This window comes from Macrotis lagotis, chromosome 4, assembly GCF_037893015.1.
Source record: "Macrotis lagotis isolate mMagLag1 chromosome 4, bilby.v1.9.chrom.fasta, whole genome shotgun sequence".
Classification (NCBI taxonomy): Eukaryota; Metazoa; Chordata; class Mammalia; order Peramelemorphia; family Peramelidae; genus Macrotis; species Macrotis lagotis.
This window is the reverse complement of record NC_133661.1, coordinates 35,971,561-35,983,149: the sequence shown is the minus strand read 5'-3', so window position 1 is coordinate 35,983,149 and position 11,589 is coordinate 35,971,561.

Below are 11,589 nucleotides of genomic sequence, written 5' to 3'. Positions count from 1 at the left end.
TACTAGCACCAAAAGCTAGCACTGAGGGGGTGTTTTAAGTTTCAAAAAATGCTTAAAAGATATCACTTAATTTTTAAATTTCATTTGTTATGACAATTTCATAAGTTGAATACTATAATTTCTCTCATGTTGCAGATAAAAAAACATGCTGAAAAAGGGCAAGCAACTTGGTCAATGTAACACAATTCATATTGACTTTGCCTTAAGCAAGAATTACACTCAAGTCTTCTGGACTCCAAATTCTATCCTACAGCACCACCTAATTCCTAAGGTTAGACATAGTATACTCAAGGTTTTGAATTTCTGGATGTCTTCAAGCAAAATCTGAAAGGGATACTTGTCATGTCAGAAATATTTCCCTACTCAGACATTTAATAATAGCTGTGTGACCTTGGGCAAGTCACTGAATCCCATTGCCCTAAATAATAATTTTTTTTAAAAAATAGCAGCTAGGTGGCACAGTGGATAGAGCACTGGCCCTGGAGTCAGGAGGACCTGAGTTCAAATCCAACCTCAGACACTTATGATAATCACCTAGCTGTGTGACCTTGGGCAAGTCACTTAACTCCATTGCCTTAAATAATAAAAAAAAATTTTAAAGAAATATTTTTAAAAGGGATACTCTTCATACTTAGGAAAGGTTGAAATGAATGAGCCTAAAGACTCCAAAATTTTGTGAATCTATGAAATTCAGACCCCTCCCGAAGTTTGTCATGCCCCATGATGAAGATGCCCATGACAGTCTTGCAGGGGATAGCATAGCCTCTCTGGCCATATCATCAAAAAAACTGCAGGCAATTTATTCTAAAAAAGGTAAGACCAAAAAGAATTGGAAACTGAGGGAATGTTCATCACTTGAGAATGGCAAAACAAATTGTGGTATATGAAGGTGAAATGGTGAGCAGGAGGATTTCAAAAACCTGGAAAGTCATACATGAATTGATGCTGAGTGAAGTGAGCAGAACTTAAATCACATTCTACACATTAGCAGAAGCATAGAGAGATAATAATTAGTTATAATGGAATTGGCTTTTCACAGGTATGCAGTGACCAAAGAAAATTCTAAAACATTTGTGATGGAAAATGCCATCCACATCCAGAGAAAGGACTAGAGTCTGAATGTAAATCAAAGCATAATATTTTCACTTTTATTAATTTGTTTTTTTCTTTCTCATGGTTTTCCCTTTTAGTTCTGATTCTTCTATCACAGCATGACTAATATGAAAATATATGTATCATAACTTTGTATGTATAACATATCAGATTACTTGCTATCTTAGGGTAAAGGGAAGTGGGGGTAAGAAGGAGAAACCTTCCAAAAATGAATGTGGGCCACAAATAAAATCAGATTTAAATACCTGGGCAAACAGCGACTGTTCATGGATAGGTCAAGCTAATATAATAAAAATGATAATTCTAAAAAATTAAACTATTTGTTTAGCACCCTACCAATCGAAATTCCAAAAAAATTACTTTAACGAGTTAGAAAAAGTTGTATTTAAAACAAAAAGCCATTCCCCAATTGACAAATAGTCAAAGGATATGCAAAGGCAATTTACAGATGAGGAGATCAAAGCAATCCATAGCCATATGAAAAAATGCTCTAAATCATTAATTATTAGAGAAAGGCAAATTAAAGCTTCTCTGAGGTACCACCTCACACCTCTCAGATTGGCCAATATGACCAGGAAGGATAATGATCATTGTTGGAAAGGTTGTGGGATATCTGGGACACTATTACACTGTTGGTGGAGCTGTGAACTCATCCAACCCTTCTGGAGAGCTATTTGGAACTATGCCCAAAGGGCAACAAAAATGTGCATACCCTTTGACCCAGCAATACCACTACTGGGTCTATACCCTGAAGAGATGATGAAAAAGGGTAAAAACATTACTTGTACAAAAATATTTATAGCAGCCCTGTTTGTGGTGGCAAAGAATTGGAAATCCAGTAAATGTCCTTCAGTTGGGGAATGGCTTTGTAAACTGTGGTATATGTATGTCATGGAACACTATTGTGCTATTAGAAACAGGGAGGGATGGGATTTCAGGGAAGCCTGGAGGGATTTGCATGAACTGATGCTGAGTGAGATGAGCAGAACCAGAAAAACACTGTACACCCTAACAGCAACGTGGGAGTGATGATCAACCTTGAAGGACACTCTCATTCCATCAGTGCAACAATAGGGAATAATTTTGGACTGTCTGCAAAAGAGTACCATCTGCATCCAGATAACTTGCTGTGGAGTTTTAACAAAGTGCAAGGACTATTCCCTTTAATTTAGAAAAAAACAGATATCTTATTGTCTGATCTTGTTACCTCTTAGACTTCTCTTCACTTCTTTAAGGATATGATTTCTCTCTCATTACATTCATTTTGGATCAAGGTACAACATGGAAACAAAGTAAAGACTGACAGAGTGCTTTCCGTGGGGGGTTGGGGAGAGGGAAGCAAGAGTGGGGGAAAATTGTAAAACTCAAATAATATCTTTAATAAAAATAATTTTTAAAAAGTTGTAAGTAAATTTATATGGAGAAATAAAAAGTCAAGAATTTCCAGGAATTCAATGAAAAAAGTGCAAAAGAAGGTGGCTTAGCCTTACCAGATCTAAAATTATATTATAAAGCATTGGTCCTCAAAACTGTTTGGCATTGGCTGAGAAATAGAGTCATGGATCGGTGGAATAGACTAGGTGTAAAAGCAGGAGATAATTATAGTGATCTGCTGGTGGTGCCTATGCAGCATGTCAACTCCCTATTCAGTAAACCCCAGTATAAACTGGATAATTAAGTAGCCAGTTGTCTGAGGATAAGATAGAAGCTTTTCTACTTGGTTTTTAAAATCCTTTACAACTCAGCCACAAACTATCTTTCCAGACTAATTCTACGTGCTCCCCTTCCCATAGTATGTGATGCCACCAATTTGTCTTTCTGGCCTTCACACAAGATATTCTATTTCTGTATAAATAATTTTGTGGTGCTTATTCCCCATGGCATAGATGCCTTCTCTCTTAACTCTGCCTTCATGGAATTTTTCATTTCCTTCATGATGCAGCATAGGCACCACCTTCAGCCTGAAGGTTTTTCTGATTCCCCAACTTCTAGTATCTTCAATTTCAAACTTCCTTATCTTCATTTCATATTCATTATATACATATATATATATATATATATATGTCTATGTGTATACATTAGATGTCTCCCTCAATAGGATGTAAGTTCCTTGAGAGCAATGATGAATTTTCATATATGTGCTCCAAGCACATTTATAAGTATCTAACATGTCCTCAGACAAAGGATTCAGTGACTGTGTAGAGGATCCAATTTAACCTCACCTAAACAGCCCTCCTGTTTTCTGTAAAAAGCAAAACATACTGACTAGGAAAAAGTGAAAGACTGTTAACGTCTATGAGATTTTCTCTGGCAACCCATCAATCCCTGATCTTTCTTGGTAGGCAAGGCAAAGTTGCTGGTGGTATTTGAGTGATAGAGTAATAATTAACATTACAGAAGCACATTAGGAAGATTCCTCCAGACATATACAAAGAGAGACTGTGTAGAGACTGGAACCAGAGAGATCAGTTATAAAACTATTGCAATAGCCCAAGTGAAAGATTATGAGAGTCTGTTCCAGGATGAGGAGAAGAGAGAATCCATGAGTGAAGGTGAAAAGTAGAGTCAAAGTCCCAAATCTAGTTGGCATATTGTATTTAGAAAATGAGAGGCAGGAATGAATAAAGGAGGATGATGATGCCAATAATAAAACTACAAAGCACAACTATATAAATTAAAATATTTACATGATTCAGTCCTTGAAAAAAGAAACCTGGTTTTTCAAGGAACTGGTGCTTATAGCAAAAGATATTCTCATACTGACTTTAATTAATCTATTGATGTGACTACTACTTCCAACAGTGCAGGCTACTAGTCATCCAACTCATGGTTATATGAGGTCTCCACCAGAGTGCCACCATGCCACCAAGGGTCTTATTTCTTTTATATGTCTTCCCTTAAATTCCTTAATGACTTAAGGGCCACAGAAATCCTTGACTCTCCAGCCTTTAAACAATCCATGTGGATTTTGCAGGTGAATAGAAAACATCTCGCTGTTGACTTGCTGGAGCCCATAAGAAGCCACTGAACTTCTAGGTTCAGGGACTTCTGAGAAAATCAACATTGGAATGTTGAGCAAATATCCAAATTTACATCAATAAATCAATAGATCTATGACCTCCTCAGTTTGAGTACTCTGTCCAACTTACATAACACGTCCTCATTTTTTAGGTTCTTGTAAGGCAGTGGGGTTAAGTGGCTTGCCCAAGGCCACACAACTAGGTCATTATTAAGTGTTTGAGGTCGGATTTGAACTGAGGTCCTCCTCACTCCAGGACAGGTGCTCTATCCACTGTGCCACCTAGCTGCCCCTACACATCCTCATTTTTTTGCAATTCTTTTCTTAAATTGTCAAAGGATGAGGGCGAGGAAGAAGGATGTGTTGTCTGTAGATTGTTAGATACTGTCTCTTCTGAGTACTTGTGGACTTTTATGAAAGAGGTCCTATAACCCTTTACCCTGAAAAGGATAATCTGTGAGTACAGCAAATAGTTCAGCAGAGGAGGGCCTGGACCTGGAGGGAGTTTCCTTCACTCTGCCTCTGTCTCTCTACACAAACCATATGATGAGGCAGGAAAAAAACACAAGTTGCTAGGCTAAGGTGACAAATCCCGACAAATCCATTGCTCCATTGTTGGGGTCTAGAATAGTCACCTTATGAAGTGGAGTAGACATTTCATATGCTCAAAATTAATTATATCTTGTAGGAGAGGGATGGGATTGAGGAGTCAATGATAAATCTAGTATTTTAAAGGAAGCTAGAAATACTGTATTAATGTTATTTGGGGGCAGCTAGGTGGCACAATGGTTAGAGCGCCGGCCCTGGAGTCAGGAGTCCCTGAGTTCAAATCCCACCACAGACACTTAATAATTACTTGGCTAGGTAGCCTTGGGCAAGCCACTTAACCCCATTTGCCTTGCAAAAAAAACCCTAAAAAAACAAAGAAGGTTTTTATGAGTTAGCAGTATTGTCTTTCTATGAAGGAATCTAAGCATTGTAACCATATTAAGTCCCTTAAATTTCTCTCTCTCTTGATTGCCTTTTTATGCTTCTCAGGTCCTGTATTTGAAGGTGGAATATTTAATTCAGCTCTAGTCTTTTCATCAAGAATATCTGAAACTCCTCTATTTCTTTGAATGTCCATTTTCCCCCAGAAAGATTATATTCAATATTAGCAATAGGTAAATCTCATTTGATCTCCTAGCTCCTTTGCTCTACAGAATATCATGTTTTAAGCACTCTAGCCCTTCATTGTAGAAGCTTATAATTTGTATTATCCTGACTGTGGCTCTGAGATACTTGAATTGTTCTTTTTGTTTTTTTATACTTTATTTTATTCCCCCCAATTATATGTAAAATCAACTTTAAATTAACTGGAAAAGGAGATTCAGAATTTAATAATACATAATACTAATGTATTATTTTAGATAATTTCATAATCTTGTTTTTCTTGGATTATTCTTAATTTTTTAGTTTTTAGTTTTTTTAATTTTTCTCCCTTATTTGGATTTTAAAGTCCTTTTTTTGAGTTCTATGAATTCTTTTATTGAGCAGGTTGTCATTTGATGTTTTGGGATAGGAGAGGCTTTTTTCTTCAGTATCTTCCTCTGAAGATGAACCTTGATTCTCTGGATACCGACACACCAGACTGTTGAGAAATATGAATTCCCAAATGTGAAGCCTCAGTTGGAGGCTTCCTCCCAGCCTAACTACCCTTAGGGAGCTAGCCTGGAGGTTGCTTATACTTCACTCAGACCAAGCATCAGCTCATAGCATATTCAGTCATCCTGTTCTGCTCCAACTCTTACTTATTTGTGCATTCACCCTGAGATGCTTTTTTGACTTGCTTGTAGAGGAAATCTGGAGATAATGGAATTTTTTTTAACCTATTCACCTACTTTCCAGAATCATTTCCCCTAGATTGACACTGTATCTCTCATCTAGTTTTCTTCTCCTCCTGCTTGGTAACATTGTGAAATAATGACCATGCACTTTGAATGAGTTTGGAACTTGATGGCCAGCAAGTGTGGAGGACGAGAGGGAACAATAACCAAGTCAAACCAGTCTTTAGCTGGGCTAATTATCTCAAAGAAACAATCGTATTAGAAATGAAATATCATAACCCCTTTTTCCAAAGTAGGATCACGTGGAACCTAATAATGAAGCTTGGCCTGGAGTGACTGAAGGATTCTACTATTTAACATTTCCTGCAGGAAGGCACTCCCCCTGGTGGAGAGTGCTCTAAATTGTGGCACTGTCCAGTCATGTACAGTTTGAAAAGTTTTCACCTCCCTTTTGAGTCAACTGTTGATCCTAGTCATTAGGGATACAATCTAATTGACACACCCATCCCATATTCCCTTAATATGTCCCTCCCCCAGTCATGCAATGCATTTTATGCTGATGAGCCTCAATCAACAAGAGGGTGGATAAGCTTCTATTCATGAGACTTATTAAGCATGCAAGCTTGTGGAAGGTCAGGGACCCTAGGGCAACCCAGACTAGGTGGAGCTGATTTCAGTCTAATCTCTACTCTGGCATCTTCAGGTTGGGTTAGAAAAACCCTTCCAGTTTAGTGATTGGTTGAGGTCAATTCTTTTATATTTCCTTTTGTCTTACTACCTCAGTCCTGCACACAGTCTTTCAGCCTAATCAATAGTTCAGAGACCCTTGCCTTTGTAATGCACTGTATATATATATATATATATATATATATATATATATATGAAATTTTAACCAACAGCCTTCTCTCCTCTCCTCTGGAGCTCAAACACTAATTTCTCACAATTGCCCCATTTTTTTCAAAAAGAATTTGGTTTCCACATTTTACTTAGTGATTTCTTCCTCAAATCACTTTAGTGTTAAATTCACAATTCTCATCACTAAGAGTACTATTAATTCTTTGTGTCAAAATCTCTTAGTTGGTGATGATCTCTCCCATTGCCTGTACTCCTATGAATCTGATAGCCCCAACTCTCTAGAGTGTATTCTTGTTCTCATAACAGGTTTTGAATTCTCATAACTGGATTTGAAGCCAGGAAGATCTGAATTGAAAGCTTTTTCCAGACACCTACTTAAACTATGGGAACCTGGACAAAAAACTTCTGTCTGTTCCACTTCCCTCATCTGTAAAATGGAGATGATATCATCTGCCTATTAGGTAGGTTCTGAGAATCAAATGAATAACATAGATAAAACACTTCACATAACTTAAAGAATGATAGGAATGCTAACTGCTATTGTGATTGTGTATTATGTATGTGTAGCTCTATGACTCTGGGCAAGTCACATAATTTCTATCTTTATACACTTACTTAACTTAATATATTTGATGTGCATAGAGTATATGATACTTAGAAACCGAAACACTAGTGTCAGAACTTTAGAATACTGTGGGACCGAAGATAATGTCAGATTTACATCTGCTGGAAGCATTCATGCAGGTCATAATCCATCTAGAAATTAACAGAAAATGAATAAGGGATTGTCTGAAACTCAGAGAAGTTATAGATTCATGGACCCATGACATATAAGGTTCAAGGACAGACTTTGAAGCCATATTTTCTTCACATCAAGTCCATCTCTCAATTCTACCATCTTTCTCTGCTTCCTACTCCATTCTTCATCCTCAGGGTAGTCTCTCTAATCACCTGAAATTTCTCTCTCCACAATGAAAAGCAACCTCATCCTTGCCAAATCCAATTGTCTCTTTTCAAGCCTTTAACCTTCTTGACCTCTCCAAACTATCTACCAATGATGCCTATGCCTCCTCTTCCTAGATGTCTGCTCTCTTTGGGATCTTCATGGAACTGCTTTTTTCTGGAAAGAAAAAAAAAGGAATTCAGGTCTGAGGTCCACCAATCAATAGCTCTATGTCATTGATCAGGTCTCTGGGTCTCTTGAGGCTTAAGCTTTCTTACCTGTAAAATAGCCTCTTCCATTTCTAACAATCCATGATAACTGTCTTCATCTGGAGGGAAGAAGGAAGAAACAGATTTTTCTGCTAGAATGTACAGACAGGAACTGAGAGTAATGAAAGGAAACAAGAGAGAAATAGATTTTTTTCTCAATAAAAGGGAAATAATAGTTATCCCCAAATGGAACAGATTTTTTTCAGAGTGGGTATGGCCTATGAGGTCCTTCCTCATCCTTAAATTTTGAATATCTTGGCCTAAGTCTCTCTAGAGGAATGGAACTAACACTCATAAACATACTAGCACCAAAAGCTAGCACTGAGGGGGTGTTTTAAGTTTCAAAAAATGCTTAAAAGATATCAGTTAATTTTTAAATTTCATTTGTTATGACAATTTCACAAGTTGAATACTATAATTTCTCTCATGTTGCAGATAAAAAAACATGCTGAAAAGAGGGCAAGCAACTTGGTCAATGTAACACAATTCATATTGACTTTGCCTTAAGCAAGAATTACACTCAAGTCTTCTGGACTCCAAATTCTATCCTACAGCACCACCTAATTCCTAAGGTTAGACATAGTATACTCAAGGTTTTGAATTTCTGGATGTCTTCAAGCAAAATCTGAAAGGGATACTTGTCATGTCAGAAATATTTCCCTACTCAGACAATAATAGCTGTGTGACCTTGGGCAAGTCACTGAATCCCATTGCCTTAAATAATAATTTTTTTTTAAAAAATAGCAGCTAGGTGGCACAGTGGATAGAGCACTGGCCCTGGAGTCAGGAGGACCTGAGTTCAAATCCAACCTCAGACACTTATGATAATCACCTAGCTGTATGACCTTGGGCAAGTCACTTAACTCCAATGCCTTAAATAATAAAGAAAAAAATTTTAAAGAAATATTTTTAAAAGGGATACTCTTCATACTTAGGAAAGGTTGAAATGAATGAGCCTAAAGACTCCAAAATTTTGTGAATCTATGAAATTCAGACCCCTCCCAAGTTTGTCATGCCCCATGATGAAGATGCCCGTGACAGTCTTGCAGGGGATAGCATAGCCTCTCTGGCCATATCATCAAAAAGACTGCAGGCAACTTATTCTAAAAAAGGTAAAACCAAAAAGAATTGGAAACTGAGGGAATGTTCATCACTTGAGAATGGCAAAACAAATTGTGGTATATGAAGGTGAAATGGTGAGCAGGAGGATTTCAAAAACCTGGAAAGTCATACATGAATTGATGCTGAGTGAAGTGAGCAGAACTTAAATCACATTCTACACATTAGCAGCAGCATAGAGAGATAATAATTAGTTATATTGGAATTGGCTTTTCACAGGTATGCAGTGACCAAAGAAAATTCTAAAAGATTTGTGATGGAAAATGCCATCCACATCCAGAGAAAGGACTAGAGTCTGAATGTAAATCAAAGCATAATATTTTCACTTTTATTAATTTGTTTTTTTCTTTCTCATGGTTTTCCCTTTTAGTTCTGATTCTTCTATCACAGCATGACTAATATGAAAATATATGTATCATAAGTTTGTATGTATAACATATCAGATTACTTGCTATCTTAGGGTAAAGGGAAGTGGGGGGAGGAAGGAGAAACCTTCCAAAAATGAATGTGGGCCACAAATAAAATCAGATTTAAATACCTGGGCAAACAGCGACTGTTCATGGATAGGTCAAGCTAATATAATAAAATTGATAATTCTAAAAACTTAAACTACTTGTTTAGCACCCTACCAATCGAAATTTCAAAAAATTACTTTAACGAGTTAGAAAAAGTTGTAAGTATTTAAAACAAAAAGCCATTCCCCAATTGACAAATAGTCAAAGGATATGCAAAGGCAATTTACAGATGAGGAGATCAAAGCAATCCATAGCCATATGAAAAAATGCTCTAAATCATTAATTATTAGAGAAAGGCAAATTAAAGCTTCTCTGAGGTACCACCTCACACCTCTCAGATTGGCCAATATGACCAGGAAGGATAATGATCATTGTTGGAAAGGTTGTGGGATATCTGGGACACTATTACACTGTTGGTGGAGCTGTGAACTCATCCAACCCTTCTGGAGAGCTATTTGGAACTATGCCCAAAGGGCAACAAAAATGTGCATACCCTTTGACCCAGCAATACCACTACTGGGGCTATACCCTGAAGAGATGAGGAAAAAGGGTAAAAACATTACTTGTACAAAAATATTTATAGCAGCCCTGTTTGTGGTGGCAAAGAATTGGAAATTCAGTAAATGTCCTTCAGTTGGGGAATGGCTTTGTAAACTGTGTTATATGTCTGTCATGGAACACTATTGTGCTATTAGAAACAGGGAGGGACGGGATTTCAGGGAAGCCTGGAGGGATTTGCATGAACTGATGCTGAGTGAGATGAGCAGAACCAGAAAAACACTGTACAACCTAACAGCAACGTGGGAGTGATGATCAACCTTGAAGGACATGCTCATTCCATCAGCGCAACAATCGGGAACAATTTTGGACTGTCTGCAAAAGAGTACCATCTGCATCCAGATAATTTGCTGTGGAGTTTTAACAAAGTGCAAGCACTATTCCCTTTAATTTAGAAAAAACCAGATATCTTATTGTCTGATCTTGTTACCTCTTAGACTTCTCTTCACTTCTTTAAGGATATGATTTCTCTCTCATTACACTCAATTTGGATCAAGGTACAACATGGAAACAAAGTAAAGACTGACAGAGTGCTTTCCGTGGGGGGTTGGGGAGAGGGAAGCAAGAGTGGGGGAAAATTGTAAAACTCAAATAATATCTTTAATAAAAATAATTTTTAAAAAGTTGTAAGTAAATTTATATGGAGAAATAAAAAGTCAAGAATTTCCAGGAATTCAATGAAAAAAAGTGCAAAAGAAGGTGGCTTAGCCTTACCAGATCTAAAATTATATTACAAAGCATTGGTCCTCAAAACTGTTTGGCACTGGCTGAGAAATAGAGTCATGGATGGGTGGAATAGACTAGGTGTAAAAGCAGGAGATAATTATAGTAATCTGCTGGGGTGCCTATGCAGCATGTCAACTCCCTATTCAGTAAACCCCAGTATAAACTGGATAATTAAGTAGCCAGTTGTCTGAGGATAAGATAGAAGCTTTTCTACTTGGTTTTTAAAATCCTTTACAACTCAGCCACAAACTATCTTTCCAGACTAATTCTACGTGCTCCCCTTCCCATAGTATGTGATGCCACCAATTTGTCTTTCTGGCCTTCACACAAGATATTCTATTTCTGTATAAATAATTTTGTGGTGCTTATTCCCCATGGCATAGATGCCTTCTCTCTTAACTCTGCCTTCATGGAATTTTTCATTTCCTTCATGATGCAGCATAGGCACCACCTTCAGCCTGAAGGTTTTTCTGATTCCCCAACTTCTAGTATCTTCAATTTCAAACTTCCTTATCTTCATTTCATATTCATTATATACATATATATATATATATATGTCTATGTGTATACATTAGATGTGTTAAACACATGCTGTCTCCCTCAATAGGATGTAAGTTCCTTGAGAGCAATGATGAATTTTCATATA